This window comes from Tamandua tetradactyla, chromosome 23 (assembly GCF_023851605.1).
Source record: "Tamandua tetradactyla isolate mTamTet1 chromosome 23, mTamTet1.pri, whole genome shotgun sequence".
Classification (NCBI taxonomy): domain Eukaryota; kingdom Metazoa; phylum Chordata; class Mammalia; order Pilosa; family Myrmecophagidae; genus Tamandua; species Tamandua tetradactyla.
Genome location: NC_135349.1, coordinates 3,123,148 through 3,142,004, shown reverse-complemented (window position 1 = coordinate 3,142,004; position 18,857 = coordinate 3,123,148). Strand labels below are relative to the sequence as shown.

Sequence of the window (18,857 nt, the reverse complement as noted above, 5' to 3'; positions counted from 1 at the left end):
TGGCTTTAAAGAAGACAGCTAGAATCTCATAACTGCTTCTGCATTCAATTTACATATTAAACTACATGCTCATTATAAATTTCTTTTATTTCTCCTTTAGATCAAAGTTGAGATATCAAATTTTTGAGATTAACTGTGCAGGCTGGATATTTTAACTATGATTTTCATTTCAGGAGCGTTCAGGGGATATTGCTAAATATTTGTTGTAGAAAGGCAGGTGGGGATATTTTGTAGGCTAAGACTGGCAATAGTGCATTAGATCATGTTTTAAAGTTTTTATTCTCTCCTCGCTCATCATCTTCATTAAAATACCACACCTAATAGCAATAGCATTGCAATAAGAAAATTAATAATATAGCCTCTGGAAAGTGGTTGAAATGGGAAATTTTGGGTAGAATATGTTACTACAATTAAAAAAGTAACACACATCCTGATTTTTCATGTCAAGGCTGTACACACTTTGAGAAAGCAGGGAAAGAGAAAAGCAGATCAGTGTCCCTTGAACTCTTGAAACAGCAGAATTACACACAATTCTGAAATGGCTATTTTGAGAAGCTGATTTAAGAAATTTGGCCAAAATTAAATAAAATCATTTTTCTTAAAAAAATTTCAGTTGCATCTGAAAAACACCACCATATACTGATAAGAGTAAGAAATGGAAAAGGGTAAATAGTATTCAAATAATATGATGAAAATGGGCTTGCCTGGTGGCTCCCCTTCTTGGGTTTCAGGGTGGCTAGGCCTAAATCAATTGATGGTGGAAAAACCAAAACAGTGGTTGCCTTTAGGAGCAGGGGGAGGGTTTGACTGGGGTAGAAATGTCCTATCTCTTGGTAGGGCACTTACATGTATGCATTTGTAAAACTAATCAAACGGTACATTCAATGTTATGTGCTTCTTTGCACATAAACTTCACCTAAAAAGTAAACATACTGAACTATAATGATATGCATGCTGAAGTATTGAGGGGTAGAGTGTACTGATGTCTAACAACTTGCTCTGAAATGCATTAAAGAATGAGATGGGCTAACAGATGAATAGTGGGATGGGCAGATGGAGAAATATTCAATTAAAAAACCTAGGGAAGGAGGGCCAAGATGGCAGCTTAGTAAGGTACACGCGTCTTAGTCCTCCTCCAGAGCAACTACTAGGTGACCAGAAACAGTGCAGAACAGCTCCCGGGGAAACGGCAGGGACAGGACACACAGCGTACCCCAGTCTGGACTGGCTAGACTGTCTGCGAGACTCCGCTGCGGTGAGCTCCTCGAGCAGCGCTCGCTTCTCCGGGCCGCGGAGGCTGGTGGCCGACGCCCTCCCTCCCTCCTTCCTGGACCAGCTGAGAGTCTCGGAGAGACAAGTTTCCCAAGCCACGGCAGTCGGCGCCCCTCTTTCGCGGGCGGCTTCCCGGACCGGCTACGAGTCTCAGATCAGCGGGCTCCCCAAGCCGCGGCGGCTGGTGACCGGCGTCCCTCTCCCACGGGCAGCTTCCCGGTCCGGCGGTGGGTCTCGGATCGGCGAGTTCCCCAGGCCGCGGCGGCCAGCGACTGGTGCCTCTCCCCCACAGGCGGCTTCCCCGTCCGGTGGCTAGTTTCCCGGGCCGAGGCGGTCGGCGACAGGCGCCCCTCCCCCACAGGTGGCTGCCCGGAGGGAGAGGAGGGAGTCTCCGACAGTGGCAGGGACTGGGTCGAACCAAACACCAATAGTGGCATTAATAAAGGAGCCACAACATCTTTTGCTGGTGGGACCCGCAGACAGACAAGCGCCACCTACTGGGCAGGATAAAAAAAAACGGAGTCCAGAGACTACACAGGAAAATCTTTCAACCTGATGGGTCTAACACTCAGGGAAATCTGATTAAATGTTCAGACGCCAGCAAAAAATGACAAATCACACCAGGAAAATTGAAGATATGGCCCAGTCAACGGAACAAACCAATAGTTCAATAGTTCAAATGAGATACAGGAGCTAAGACAACTAATTCTGAATATACGAACAGAAATGGAAAACCTCCTCAAAAACCAAATCAATAAATTGAGGGAGGACATGAAGAAGGCAAGGGATGAACAAAAAGAAGAAATGGAAAGTCTGAAAGAACAAACCAGAGAACTTATGGGAATGAAAGATATAGCAGAAGAGATGAAAAAAACAATGGAAACCTACAATGGTAGATTTAAAGAGACAGAGGTTAGAATTAGTGAACTGGAGGATGGAACATCTGAAATCCAAAAAGAAACAGAAACTATAGGGAAAAGAATGGAAAAATTTGAGCAGGGGCTCAGGGAATTGAATGATAATATGAAGCGCACAAATATACGTGTTGTGGGCGTCCCACAAGGAGAAGAGAAGGGAAATGGAGGAGAAAAACTAATGGAATAAATTATCACTGAAAATTTCCCAACTCTTATGAAAGACCTAAAATTACAGATCCAAGAAGTGCAGCGCACCCCAAAGAGATGAGACCCAAATAGGCGTTCTCCAAGACACTTACTAGTTAGAATGTGAGAGGTCAAGGAGAAAGAGAGGATCTTGAAAGCAGCGAGAGAGAAGCAATCCATCACATACAAGGGAACCCCAATAAGACTATATGTAGATTTCTCAGCAGAAACCATGGAAGCTAGAAGAAAGTGGGATGATATATTTAAATTACTAAAAGAGAAAAACTGCCAACTGACACTCCTATATCCAGCAAAATTGTCCTTCAAAAATGAGGGAGAGGGGCGGGCCGCGGTGGTTCAGCGGGCAAGAGTGCTTGCCTGCCATGCCGGAGGACCCCGGTTCGATTCCCGGCCCCAGCCCATGTAAAAAACAAACAAACAAACAAAATATAATAAAACAAGAAAATGTTTAAAGATGTTTCCCTTTCTTCCTCCCTTCCTTCCTTCCTTCTCTGTCTTTCCTTCCCTTCCTCCCTAAAAAAAAAAAAAAAAAAAAAAAAAAAAAAAAAAAAAATGAGGGAGAAATTAAAACATTTTCAGACGAAAAAATCACTGAGAGAATTTGTGACCAAGAGACCAGCTCTGCAAGAAATACTAAAGGGAGCACTAGAGACAGATACGAAAAGACAGAAGAGAGAGGTATGGAGAAGAGTGTAGAAAGAAGTAAAATCAGATATGATATATATAATACAAAAAGCAAAATGGTAGAGGAAAGTATTACCCAAACAGAAATAATACTAAATGTTAATGGACTGAATTCCCCAATCAAAAGACATAGACTCGCAGAATGGATTAAAAAACAGGATCGTTCTATATGCTGTCTACAGGAAACACATCTTAGACCCAAAGATAAACACAGGTTGAAAGTGAAAGGTCGGGAAAAGATATTTCATGCAAATAACAACCAGAAAAGAGCAAGAGTGGCTATACTAATATCCAACAAGTTAGACTTCAAATGTAAAACAGTTAAAAGAGACAAAGAAGGACACTATATACTAATAAAAGGAACAATTAAACAAGAAGACATAACAATCATAAATATTTACGCACCGAACCAGAATGCCCAAAAATACATAAGGAATACACTGCAAATACTGAAAAGGGAAATAGACACATCTACCATAATAGTTGGAGACTTCAATTCCCCACTCTCATCAATGGACAGAACATCTAGACAGAGGATCAATAAAGAAACAGAAAATTTGAATACTATAATAAATAAACTAGACTTAACAGACATTTATAGGACATTACATCCCACAACAGTAGGATACACCTTTTTCTCAAGTGCTCATGGATCATTCTCAAAGATAGACCATACGCTGAGTCACAAAGCAAGTCTCAACAAATTAAAAAAGCTTGAAATCATACACAACACTTTCTCAGATCATAAAGGAATGAAGTTGGAAATCAACAATAGGCAGAGTGCCAGAAAATTCACAAATACGTGGAGGCTCAACAACACACTCTTAAACATTCAGTGGGTCAAGGAAGAAATTACAAGAGAAATTAGTAAATATCTCGAGGCGAATGAAAACGAAAACACGACATATCAAAACCTGTGGGACACAGCAAAGCCAGTGCTAAGAGGGAAATTTATTGCCCTAAATGCCTATATCAAAAAAGAAGAAAGGGCAAAAATCGAGGAATTAACTGTCTACTTGGAAGAACTGGAGAAAGAACAACAAACTAACCCCAAAGGAAACAAAAGGAAAGGAATAATGAAGATTAGAGCAGAAATAAATGAAATTGAGAACATGAAAACAATGGAGAAAATCAATAAGACCAGAAGTTGGTTCTATGAGAAAATCAACAAGATTGATGGGCCCTTAGCAAGATTGACAAAAAGAAGAAGAGAGAGGATGCAAATAAATAGGAACAGAAATAGAAGAGGAGACATAACCACTGACTTCACAGATAAAAGGAGGTATAACAGGATACTATGAACAACTCTGTGCTAATAAATACAACAATGTAGATGAAATGGACAATTTCCCAGAAAGGCATGAACAACCAACTTTGACTCAAGAAGAAATAGATGACCTCAACAAACCAATCACAAGTAAAGAAATTGAATCAGTCATTCAAAAGCTTCCCAAAAAGAAAAGTCCAGGAACAGACAGCTTCACATGTGAATTCTACCAAACATTTCAGAAAGAATTAGTACCAACCCTGCTCAAACTCTTCAAAAAAATTGAAGTGGAGGGAAAGCTACCTAATTCATTCTATGAAGCCAACATCACCCTCATACCAAAACCAGGCAAAGATATTACAAAAAAAGAAAACTACAGACCAATCTCTCTAATGAATATAGATGCAGAAATCCTCAACAAAATTCTAGCAAATCGAATCCAGCAACACATTAAAAGAATTATACATCATGACCAAGTAGGATTCATCCCAGGTATGCAAGGATGGTTCAACATAAGAAAATCAATTAATGTAATACACCATATCAACAAATCAAAGCAGAAAAATCACATGATCATCTCAGTTGATGCAGAGAAGGCATCTGACAAGATTCAACATCCTTTCCTGTTGAAAACACTTCAAAGGATAGGAACACAAGGGAACCTCCTTAAAATGAGAGAGGGAATATATGAAAAACCCACAGCTAATATCATCCTAAATGGGGAAAAACTGAAAACTTTCCCCCTAAGATCAGGAACAAGACAAGGATGTCCATTATCACCACTGTTATTCAACATCGTGTTGGAGGTTCTAGCCAGAGCAATTAGACAAGAAAAAGAAATACAAGGCATCAAAATTGGAAAGGAAGAAGTAAAACTATCACTGTTTGCAGATGATATGATACTATACGTCGAAAACCCAGAAAAATCCACAGCAAAACTACTAGAGCTAATAAATGAGTACAGCAAAGTATCAGGTTACAAGATCAACATTCAAAAATCTGTAGTGTTTCTATACACTAGTAATGAACAAGCTGAGGGGGAAATCAAGAAAAGAGTTCCATTTACAATTGCAACTAAAAGAATAAAATACTTTGGAATAAATTTAACTAAAGAGACAAAAGACCTATACAAAGAAAACTACAAAAAACTGTTAAAAGAAATCACAGAAGACCTAAATAGATGGAAGGGCATACCGTGTTCATGGATTGGAAGACTAAATGTAGTTAAGATGTCAATTCTACCTAAACTGATTTACAGATTCAATGCAATACCAATCAAAATCCCAACAACTTACTTTTCAGAAAGAGAAAAACCAATAAACAAACTTATCTGGAAGGGCAGGGTGCCCCGAATTGCTAAAAGTATCTTGAGGAAAAAAAATGAAGCTGGAGGTCTCACGCTGCCTGACTTTAAGGCATATTAGGAAGCCACAGTAGTCAAAACAGCATGGTACTGGCATAAAGATAGATATATCGACCAATGGAATCGAATAGAGTGCTCAGATATAGACCCTCTCATCTATGGACATTTGATCTTTGATAAGGCAGTCAAGCCAACTCACCTGGGACAGAACAGTCTCTTCAATAAATGGTGCCTAGAGAACTGGATATTCAAATGCAAAAGAATGAAAGAAGACCCATATCTCACACCCTATACAAAAGTTAACTCAAAATGGATCAAAGATCTAAACATTAGGTCTAAGACCATAAAACAGTTAGAGGAAAATGTTGGGAGATATCTTATGAATCTTACAATTGGAGGCGGTTTTATGGACCTTAAACCTCAAGCAAGAGCACTGAAGAAAGAAAGAAAGAAATGGGAGCTCCTCAAAATTAAACACTTTTGTGCATCAAAGAACTTCATCAAGAAAGTAGAAAGACAGCCTACACAATGGGAGACAATATTTGGAAACGACATATCAGATAAAGGTCAGTATCCAGAATTTATAAAGAGATTGTTCAACTCAACAACAAAAAGACAAACAACCCAATTACAAAATGGGAAAAAGACTTGAACAGACACCTCTCAGAAGAGGAAATACAAATGGCCAAAAGGCACATGAAGAGATGCTCAATGTTCCTGGCCGTTAGAGAAATGCAAATCAAAACCACAATGAGATATCATCTCACACCCACCAGAATGGCCATTATCAACAAAACAGAAAATGACAAGTGCTGGAGAGGATGTGGAGAAAGAGGCACACTTATCCACTGTTGGTGGGAATGTCAAAGGGTGCAACCACTGTGGAAGGCAGTTTGGCGGTTCCTCAAAAAGCTGAATATAGAATTCAGCAATACCATTGCTAGGTATCTACTCAGAGGACTTAAGGGCAAAGACACAAACGGACATTTGCACACCAATGTTTATAGCAGTGTTATTTACAATTGCAAAGAGATGGAAACAGCCAAAATGTCCATCAACAGACGAGTGGCTAAACAAACTGTGGTATATACATACGATGGAATATTATGCAGCTTTAAGACAGAATAAACTTATGAAGCATGTAATAACATGGATGGACCTAGAGAACATTATGCTGAGTGAGACTAGCCAAAAACTAAAGGGCAAATACTGTTATGGTCCCACTGATGTGAACCGACATTAGAGAATAAACTTGGAATATGTCATTGGCAACAGAGACCATCAGGAGATAGAAATAGGGTAAGATAACGGGTAATCGGAGCTGAAGGGATACAGACTGTGCAACAAGACTGGATACAAAAACTCAGAAATGGACAGCACAGTACTACCTAATTGTAATGTAATTAGGTTGAAACACTGAATGAAGCTACATGTGAGGTATAGTTTTTTTTTTCTTCTTTTTTTCTTTTTTTCTTTTTTCTCTCTATTATTGTTTGATTTCTTTTTCTGTTGTCTTTCTATTTCTTTTTCTAAATTGATGCAAATTACTAAGAAACAATGAATATGCATCTATGTGATGATATTAAGAATTACTGATTGTATATATAGAATGGAATGATTTCTAAATGTTGTGTTAGTTAATTTTTTTAATTAATAAAAAAAAAACCTAGGGAAAATTGTTAATTGTAAGATTGAGGGGGTGGCTATAAGGGTGTGTATAATTCATTCAACTTTTCTTCATGTTTAAAAATGTTCATAAAAAACATTGGAAAAAGATTATTATGCTGTATGCTTAAGATCTGTGCACTTTTGCATGTATATGTTTTACCACGGTAAAAATTGTAAAATATTGATCAATTAAAAATACTAAGGTTAGTCTAAAAAATAACAGCTGTGGCTGGTTTGTAAATGATAAGAAAAAAGAGGAAATAATCTTTATTGAAATAAAGATAAAACCCAGAACAAATTCCAGACTGCTGAACTGAAGAAAAAATAGGAAATACATGACATTCTCAGAAATTATTAGGCTCCTGTTCTAGTTAGGTTTTGAATAAAAGGGGATTTATTTTGTTAGTTCTTCAGAGGAAAGGCAATTAACTTTCAAGTGAAGTTTTTTCTTATGTGGGAAGACACAGGGTGATCTCTGCTGGTCTTCTCTCCAGGCCTCTGGGTTTCAACAACTTTCCCCCTGGTGATTTCTTTCTGCATCAGCAAAGGCCTGGGCTGAGCTGTGAGTGCTGAGATGAGGTATGCTGAGCTGCTTGGGCTGTGGTACACGAGCTCTCTCATTTAAGCACCAGCCAATTAACTCAAACATCATTCACTGCAGCAGGCACGCCTCCTAGCCAGCTGCAGATGTAATCAGCAACAGATGAGGTCGTACCCTTGGCTCATGTCCACAGCAACATAACTAGGTACCTTCACCTGGCCAAGTAGACAACTGACTCTAACTACCACAGCTTCTTTTTAAATGCAGTGTGAAAATAATGTTCTGTTTTGAATTTTCATCACATACCAAGTGACAGATCAAGTTTCTGATGCTTAATAGGAAAAGAATCCAGAGCCTATAATGTAGCTACATGATAGAGACTTCATGGGGATGGTATCAGAGTAAGATTAAAAAAAAGAAGACAACCACAAAATCAATCATTTAAATATGTAACTTTATAACCTTTCATATCACCATAATATGGAAATTAAAAAATACAAAGGATGGCAATAAATAACATTTTAAAAATCTTTGCTAATAAAAGGCAATGACATCTTCACACTTCATGTTCTTTGGCCAATTAAAAAAATACCAGGCTCCGGGTCTATTAAAATGAGTCCCAAATCTCCTCTGTCACATGCTTGCATGCCAAAGCCACAAAGGAAGATCGACAAATGTGTGTTGTCCCAGCAGCACAAATACCACCAGGGCATAGCCGAAACGATGACTTCCCCCAATTTATTCAGCAATTACAGTTGCAGAATATTTCAGGACACGTTAAAATAGCCCAAAAAATGCTATGTGTCTATATAAACAGTGGAGAACCAGGCTTGGGTATTAATGGCTAGTTTGTTTATGGACATAAACATCCCGCAGGCCATGTGGGCCTCAGGGAGGGACAGAACCTGTTCTTCTAGGGCAGGACCATCCCGAGCACCGGCGGAGGCCCAGCATGCCTGGTTCCTGTCCTCTCAAAGACAACCATTACTGGGCCCCCCAAAACGCCCCCACAAACTTTCAATACATCCTCTAAGAGGCAGTACTGACCCTACTAAAATCCACTCATCTAACATAAACAAAGGACTGCTAAGTAGGATTTAGATTGTAGTAGTAGAAACCTATTCCTCAAAACCAAATTAGCAGGTTATCAAGCGTTCATCCCTAAATCATGTCATGTAAAATTATCACAGAGATAATACTTAGTTACACCATCATCTGCTGATATTTTGTTACTATAGTTCACTACAAAGTAAACATTTCAAGAAGCAACCAAAGACTTGTCAGATGGAAACAATATTTGTTTTTTCCTGTCTGGGGCTAGATTTAAACCACTGAGCCAGAAGTAAAAAGCTCTGCATTCTACTATTCAAAATCTAAGCAAACACAAAAACTTCATACTTGTTCTTAAATATTATTCGTATTGTTTTTATTATGAATTTTCAGATTATTTATCCTCAGTGTTCCAGTCCTGCATGATTTCACAACTTTAATTTTCTATTTCCATTTGTTACTGATCCACAGCAGCACTTGCATGCTTTGATCCTAATCAAACATTATCATCAAAACTCTTGAGTCATCCTTATGTCCCTCCCACTCTCCCTGACATTGGGCTGTTTCCTGTCTGTAGCCTCCTCCTGCCTCTTTTTTGCTCATCATCCTTGTACAATGCTTAGGCCTATTTTTTTAAAGTATAAAAGATGAGACGGCAAGTGAATGCAATTGTTTAAACGAGCTGCCCCTAATAACTAATAGATCACTAAGTATGGGTCAAGTGAAAAATGTGCTTGATATAAAGAATCACTACTGGATTATTTAAAGCAAGTAAATAGAAAAAAATCACACTACTTTAAAAAGCTGTATGTAATTTGGTAATCAAAACACTCACTAGGGAAAGGTGTTATTTATTCCATATTCTAGGCAAAAATTTTGCAAACATTTAAATAAAATTAATACTACTATAAGACCCACTCCACGGCATCCACCCAAGTGAACTGAAAACATATGTTGACCAAAAATTCAGTAGGTAAAAGTTTATACCATTTTTATTCATAATCACCCTCCAACAAGAAAAGCAACTTTCAACAGATGACTGGATAAACAAATCTTAGTAATCCGACAGAATACTATTCAGCAGTAAAAAAGGATCAACTGTTGATTCATACAACAGCATGAGTAAACCTTAAGTGTATTTTGCTAAGTGAAAGACCCAAAATGATTCCACATATATGATGAACTGAAAAAGGCAAAACCGTATGGCTGAAAAAGAGATCAGTGGTTGCCAGGAGTAGCAGGAAGGAATAAAAATGGAGGGAACCCACGAGGAATTTTTTAAGTTATGGAACTGTTCTATATGATAAGCATGGTGGTGGATATACAACTTTAGGTTTCTGTAAAACTCACAGAAGTATACACCAAACAGAGGTAACTTAACTGTATGCAAACTAAAACAAGAAAAAATCAGCCAGGATGTTATGGGGTCCCAAGACAGACAGTGGCCAATGAATGACAAATGAAATAGAGAGACATAATGTCACTGAAGGGAGCTGACCTAAGGAACTTTGAAAAAACGTATTTTGAAGAGTTATTGCAAAACTAAAGAAAAAGGAATTATGAACACCGTAGTCTAGTTGGTAAATTTGTTTCTCACAGGGGTACGGGTTAGCAATTTTGAAACCAGTTCTAGTTTACTAGCTGCCTGAATGCAGTATACCAGAAATGGAATGGCTTTTAAAAAGGAGAATTTAATAAGTTGCTAGTTTACAGTTCTAAGGCCAAGATAATGTCCCAATTATAACAAATCTATAGAAATGTCCAAACAAGGGTATCCAGGGAAAGATATCTTGGTTCAAGGAGGCCAATGAAGTTCAGGTTTCTCTCTCAAGTGAGAAGGCACATGATGAACACATTTATGGTTTCTCTCCCGGCTGGAAGGGCACATGGCGAGCAAGGCATCTTCTGCTAGCTTCCTCTCCCATGAAGCTCCCCAGGAGGCGTTTTCCTTCTTCATCTCCAAAGGTCGCTGGCCCGTGGGCTCTCATGGCTATGCTGTCCTTCTCTGGCTCTCTCTGAATAGCTCATTCTCCAAAATGTTTCTTCTTTTATAGGACTTCAGAAACTAATCAAGCCCCACTCAAATGGGTGGATCACGCCTCTACCTAATCCAGCTTAACAACCAGTCTTGATTGGGTTCTATCTCCAGGGAGATGATCTAATTACATACAGTATTGAATAGGGATTATTTTACCTTTACGAAATGGGATCTTGATTAAAACATGACTTTTCTAGGGGACACACATCCTTTCAAAACAGCACACCAGTTAATATGTCCATTAAGGTTAAGTAAGTAAATAAATTTTAGATAATGGCAGTCAGGCTTCTTACTGTCAGGGGAAAAAGTTACAAATAAGGAACCAGGGAAACAGAATGAACTCTGTGGTACTGGATTGGAATCAGAGGTACCTGTATGAACTCAAGATTGTTCTAGAATATATTCAGATAGATAGATGCAGAAATCAGAGTCAGTGTGTGTGCGTACATGAGCTGTACACATGTCCGTGTCCTTATTCTCTTCACTGAAGGATCTGGAAGAAGTGACCACCCAGAAGCCATGAGCACACCCAGAACCCAGACCTTAACGGCCAATGTTTTCTCCAATAAAGGAACCAGGGATCCTTGGAGAAAAGGCTGGTTCTAGGATTGGGGCAGGGAAAATAGAAGATGAGTTTGGTGAGTTTGGAGTATCTTGTCATGCCAGAGATTAAGGAAATGCTAAGGGGAAAAACAACAACAACAATAACAGATGAGAGCTAGTCAAATGGACAGAAGCCCATCCCAAAAAGTGTATAATGGCCAAAGTTGAGGAACACATTTTTTAAAAACATGAGTTGGATTATAACCCAAAGAATAAAATAAATATTCATGTGTCCCAAACCTCAACCAAGACCATTACAGCTAATCCTAAAGAACACCAAGGGCAATACATAAGATTCTGCAAAGGTTCCATGCACTAGGGCAACTTTCCAGAAACCTACAACCTCCAGATGGGTCCCTGGACCAGACAAGTCCTGAAACCTAGAGGGCCCAACCTCTCCAGAACATCAGATAGTTCCATCTCCCTACCCCATATTATTGACAGCCTTTTCCAACACAAAAAAGTCAGAATGGCCATAGCCCAAATATCCCTAAAGAGTGGGGACAGAAAGATCAAAGGTGATGGTGGAGGCATACAGAGAAAGTAGGGTTTAACAAATGAATATGATTGCTGAATCATTAAATTGATATTTCTTTTAGTCTCCAGTATCTTACAGCAGGTAGAAGTAAAAACCTAAAATTGTGGAATTGTAACCCATACCAAACTCTGAAATCTATTCTACAACTAATTGTTGTGCTATGCTTTGAAATTCACTGCTTTTTTGTATATGCTATTTTTCACAAAAAAACAGAAAAAATTCGATTATGATGATTTAAAAAAAATTTATTCCTTCTAGCCTCCTATATGCTGGAGCAGCTAGAAGGAAAAACCTGATAGGATGGTATGGTAGCCCATGACAAACCTGGGATCCATCCTATAACTACTTGTTGAAGAGTGCTCTGAAAACTATTGCTTTTTTTCTTTCTTTGCTTTGTATGTGTTATATTATACAATAAAAAAGTTTAAAAAATACCCATGTGCCCATAATAATGTAAATAAGTGAATTAATTAATAAGTAAATGAGGAGAAGGGGTAATTATTCTTTCTTACAGAAAAAAAAATCCAATAATAAATGTAGAAGGAATGAGAGAAACAGGAAATCACTGTGAGAAACTTTATGGAGAAAGAGCTATGTGACTATTTGTTCATGACTACGGTAGTTCTACATATGATCACAGATTACCTTCAGAAGGTGCAGCTTAATTACTCTCCCCTTGAGTGTGGACTGGACCTAGTAACTTTCTTCTAAGGACCAGAGGAAGGAAAGAAAAAAAAACTAGTACCTTTAAAGTGAAGGTATGGGCAAATGCCACCTCAACCAAGTGGCCAAGACTCACATCTTCTGTACTGTCAGGTGAGAGCATGTGCCCCTGACTGGACCAGACAGACAGGGCTCTCGCCTCTGAAGTGTCCTTCCCAAACATCCATAATCTCAGCTAACCGTGAGAAAACAACAGTAGACAAACCCAAACAGAGGGACACTCTACAAACCACCAAACCTTCACAAGTGTCAAGGCCGTGAAGGAGAAGGAGGCTGAGGAACTGTCTCAGAGTAGAGGAAACACCACACCAGATGCAATGCAGGATCCCAGGTTGGACACTGACTTTAGTGGACAGACTGCTGAAATCCAAATAAAGTCTGAAGTTAGTTAAAAAAAAAAAAAAAAGTGAAAACAGGAATAAAGAATAAACTATTGCTACACATACAATAATCTGGACAAATGCCACATGCATTTTGCTGTGTGAAAGAAGCCAAATTTAAAAAGCTCAGACTGAATAATTCCACTTAGATGACATTCTGAAAAAGGTAAAATTATAGGGACAGAAAATGGACCATTGGCTGCCTGGGGTGAATGGGGGCGGGGGATGTAGATAGGAGCTGACCCCAAAGGAACATAAGAGAATTTTTTGATGTGAGATTCTGGACTTTTGGGGGTGCTGTTCTGTGTCTTGGTTGTGGTGGTGATGCCAAGAGTCTATGTCCTTCAAAAAAGAGTGAATTTTACTGCATACAAATTAAATTAAATTTTAAAATTTTTGTCCATTATCCTTCTTAATTTTATTTTTTTACTCAAATTTATTCAGCTTACACATTTTTAAGATAAATTTCTAGTAAAAAAATGATAAACAGACAATGACCAGACTATATATCACAACAGACTCTGACCCACATAAACAGCCCAGGAAGCCAAACTACAACCTCTGTGGCAAAGGACCTGGCTCAGGAGCGCCAGCTTCTCTGTTTTTAACCCTCTCTCCCTCCAACTCTGGACCAACCAGGAAAAAAAGTCAAATACGCTCCTCAAACCAATCACATAAATCATTCCAGCTCCTGGGGGGCCCACCTCCCACCTCCCCAAGCCAAGACACCTGATGTCCTTCCCCGCCCTCTCCCCTCCCCTCCCTCCCTTGCTCCCTTCTGACCCTTTCTCTCTCTTTCTCTCTTTGTTCCTTTTAGCTATGAAAGCTTTCCTTCCCCTCTGCTTGCCTTTGAGTTTCTGTCAAATGCAAGGGATGATGGCTGGCTCCTTTGCTATAGGGAGCCCTGAATAAATAGCCTGTTTGTTCTCATTTGGGTGTTCTTTGTTTATTTCCACAGAAATAAACCCACTTCATAAAACAAAGCCTTATCAGAAATTAGATAAAACCTTGCCCAAGTGCAGAGTGATTGTAATATAAGAAACTCTGGCCATAACAAATGAGCATTAAAAAGAAAGCTGGTGAAAACTCCCAATGCTCCAATTTCCGTTCAAAATTGCCAAAACCCTTTTGAACTTCTTGCATTCCCCTAACTAATGCCATCGTTATTTCAACACTAGCTGTTCAGCGAAACAGGTACTATCTTGTCCAGAGAGACTTTCTCTCATCATGTCAGTTACCGAGTTACTCACCGCATACTGTTACCACTGACAAGGGCTTTTTTTTTTGGTTACTTAGAAACCAGGTGAGGTGGTGAACCTGGAGGAACTTGTTGGGGCTGGAGCAGGCAGCGAAGGAAGGGGAACCGGAAGGGGTGCACACAGGAGGAGATACTGACAAGAGGAGAATGGGCTGTTAATAAAAGTAAACTTTTCTTGAAAGGATACGGTGGAATTAGTAATGGAATGCCTATAAGGACTGATAAAAAGATTTCATATCACAATAATCTAAAATTTTAATGTGGTCTATAAAATAGTTTTCTTTCTTACCACCTGTGAGTTTGACAAGCTATCTCAATTTCTGGGGTGGTATTAACAAGGACTAAATTAACTGGCGTAAAAATAAATTATTCTGACAGAAAAACACAAAGCAAAATTTGCTGAAGGAAGCAATAAATTAATAAATCTTAAAAACACAATGGTCAATTATAAATTAAATAAATCCCTACGGTATGACCCAAGACAATTGTATTAAAAAGCAATATGAATTTCTCAGAGAAAGAATTTCAGTAAGATTGAATAAAAACCTCTCTGAGAGGCAATTTCATTAGCCAGTGCACATCAAAAACTCTTGGCGGGACCAGCTAACCTAAAACATCTTTTACAACTGATTTCCATATGCCCCAGTGCTTTATTCTCAGAAGGTGGGCAGAAGTCTTGAATGGAAAGCTAAGAGGAATGCCTAGAAATATCAAGTTTCTTTTACAAAGATTTTCTTCATCAAAGCAATATTTTTTTCTCTTTTTCTTCTGCATTTTACTTTCCCTCTAAATTTTATTTTATTTTGTAAGATAATGATAAATTCTCAGACATATTTTGTCAAATATATAAAAGGAAGGCAGTAAAATACCGTAGTGCCCAGTTGCAGCCACTTGGAAACAACTGCCTTTTAAAATGTATTATTTGCAAATCTCAGCCATATTCAGTCAAAAAAAAAAAAAAAAAAAAAAAGCCGAGGAGTCTGACCTCCAAAACTTCCTCCTATAGTCAAGTTCCTCACACTTTCCCTATGAGAAACAGATCTATGGAATGAGCCCAAGGAGCTGGGCCTCACTGCTGGCCACTCACCCAGAACGGTCCCAGCCTTTTAGAGGAAGAACCTATAGCCAGCTGTGCTGAAAAGACCAAGAACCTTCCTCTCTTGGGCTTACTGCAACCTGGCTGGCTTCATTCTTGGTTTCTTTTTGGCAAATGCTGCTGCCTTGAATTTCTCTTTCTGATTCCAGTATTGAATTGAGCTCAAAAATCAACTTCTTCACATTCTATAAAGGTTTATTAATGGCACTATCTCTTCAGAAAATTTGTATTTCTTGTTTCTATAGTATGCTGGTGATGTTGTTTTGCTTTTGTGAGGATGACTAAAAGGAAATATGGCTTGAACATCAAAAGTTTCCAGCGGAGGCTCGGACAAGATGTTGGAGTGAGAAGCTTCAGGGCTTTGCCTCCCACAGAAGCTTTGAACAACCAGCAAGAACTGACAGAAACATCTTTCTCAAAGCTAAAAAAAAAAAAAAACAAAAAACACAGTTGAAGGGCTGCAGTAACAGGGTAAGCACTGAATTAAGAAAAAGGTACCTAAAAGCAGCCAGATCTCCTGGCCCCCTTGTAGCCCCCTGTCCCCCCCTTACAGGCTCTGGGTATGCTATTGAAGTTAAGTTAGAATCAAAGAAAAAAAGCTTGCTATTAATTTAGGATGTTAAAGTTAAACCCCATGGTAACTGTAAAAAAAAAAAAAAATCAGAAAATATTCAAGTTCATAGACATACAAATTAGAGTACAGATTACCAGGGATGGGTGGAATGGTCAATAGGGAATTAATTAAAAATAAGGGTAGGTTTCTGTTTGGGGTAAAGAGAAAGTTCTGGTAACAGATGGTAGTGAGGGTACTGCAATATAATAAACGTGATTAGTCCCACGAATGGTGTGCTTGGGCGGCTGGGATGGGAAGATTTACATTGTATATATGTGTTTCCACAATTAAAAAAAGGAAAGATAAACTAAAGAGATAATGACAATTAAATGCAATAAATAGTACTGGATAGGATCTAAGAATGAGGGAGAAAGGACTCAAAAGGGCATTATTGGGTTATAAGTTAAAATTGGAATATAGAATGTAAGCTTTATATCAATGTTAAATGTCTTGAACTTGATGGTTACACTTAAGGTGATAACATACGTGAATATTCTTATAGGAAATGTACATGGAAGTACTATGTGTTCAAGAAGTATGATCTGTGCAACCTGCTCTCAAATGTTCAGAAAATAGTCGATAGGCAGATTTGTAGATAGAATAATATGATAAAAGTGGATTTGGGTATCAAGGGGGTTATTTGGGCATTCTTTGTATGGGGTTTATATTATTTTTGTAACTGTCCTGCAAGTCTGAAATTATTTCAAACGAAAAAGTAAAAAGAAAAAAGGCTTCCAGAAGAATTCAGAAAGAAATTCCACAAAATGACAGTTTAGATATTTTATTTCCATAAATTCAAGTTGCAAAAATAGTAATGAAATTTGACAAGATCATAATTAGTCTATGAATTATCATACCTAAAAAACTGCCCCCTATTATATCTCAATTTTTTGGATAGCCACCCCAGACATCATATTGGTCTGACAGCTATGAAATTCAAAAGTTCCTTGGCAGAGAAGAGCCTCTGCTTTTATTTGGTTAGATAACTAGCAACAACAATGGTGTCTACCCTTTATCTTTTGGGGTAAACAGACAGAAATTAGGGAAAGTTGGAATTTAAGACTGAGGCAATAACAAAGGTTAGATAGAAAAAAAATCGTTCAACATACGCATTAGAGATTTATTAAAAATAGTTTGGAGCTCTCCAAGGAAAAGTAAAGATAACAGATGTACTGCCTATTTACCAGCAACAAATCAGTATTTTTGACACATTGTTATCTAATAATAAGATTTTGCCCTGGAAGATGGACCTTATGATTCCTAATAAATACAATGAAAGAAACACATTCATATAGTTCTTTTTTTTTTTTAAATATTGGAGATGGGAAGCTAAGGAAAAGGAATTGTAGCATGCAGACTGAGAGACGTAAATGCATGCTAGAATGCTACAATTAAACTCTCCAAAAAAGTAAATTCCTATCAATATTGAGTTTTGAAGGCATCTCCTGGCATGTTTTTGATTTCTTAAATACAGAATCATATTGTGACTATGAATTTAAAACTTTCCCCAAAGCTCAGCAACAAATGGAATTTCCCCATGACCCTTGTTTTCTCATCTTTTCTGCATTTAATTCTATTAAAATTCTAAAGTCACATGACATTAAAAGTACTGGGACCTTTCCACAGAATAGTAATTATGTATCAAAGTGAAGTCACAAATACTGTGATGTTCAAGAAACTATTTAACTGAAAGAAAATCAAAAGAAAAAGGTCTTTGAAGTCCTAAACATGCATTAAGATAAAAATAATTGATCTAATAAATTCATTACAGAGATTGCAGTCCTCAGTAATGTGAATAAAGGCTTAAGGAAGACAAGCTAACAGAGTCAGTTTCAGGTTCAACCCACACTTTGAGCAAGCTGAAAACAAAAACTGCAACATACACCCAATAATACAAGCAGAACTTTGAAAGTATTTATTGGTTAACTTTACCAATAAAGTTGTTTTGAAATGTAAACCATGGAAGTCAAAAGAAACACTTTTTCTATTGGTAGAGGGTTCATTTTATCCTCTCTTCATCCGAAATCTGCGTCACTTAAAATACTATCCTTATTCTCGCCTCTATTACTCGTGACACTTTTAATAATTAGATACAACCACACAGATTTCACAGCTGAACCAGAAAAAGAAATGGAATAAGAAAACCATTTTCCCAGACTTTCAGGAGGGAGAGGCCCTCGGAAGCACCGGTCAGCCTAAGGGCTCGGCAAGGTAACCCTGGGAGGCAGGCATCCTTCCCGGGTCTCAGGCCATCCTTGCCATGCCTGCTGGCTGTGTTTGATCAGAGCTTTGCACTGTCATCAATGAAATGGGGAACAATTTCTTTTGAGAAAAAGGACCTTTCAAAAGGAAGTCTGTGCCTGTGTGGCTGTCAGTGAATCATCACTGATGAGAGTCACATCTATGAAAACAGTCCTCACTGGACAATAAATGACTAAATGCTTTAAGTCTCTCAAGGTTTGAGCCAGCGTCAGTCCTCCCTCTTCACATGCCTGTCTCCAAAGCTCTCTTACTGCAGTCAGGATCTGCACCTACTTCTCGGGTTTTGCTTGTTGTATGCAGCAGCTTTGGGAAGCAGTGGGCATCAGCAAATGAATTACGAGCAGTGGCTCTATATCAAGGTTTACTGGACAGGAAGA

The 18,857-nt window shown here is 38.3% G+C and overlaps 1 protein-coding gene across 6 annotated transcripts in view; it reads right to left on the bottom strand.

The window, feature by feature from the left end:
- SDK1 (sidekick cell adhesion molecule 1) overlaps positions 1-18,857 on the bottom strand; it is a 1,057,379-nt gene that overhangs the window by 475,529 nt on the left and 562,993 nt on the right. The window lies entirely within an intron of this gene.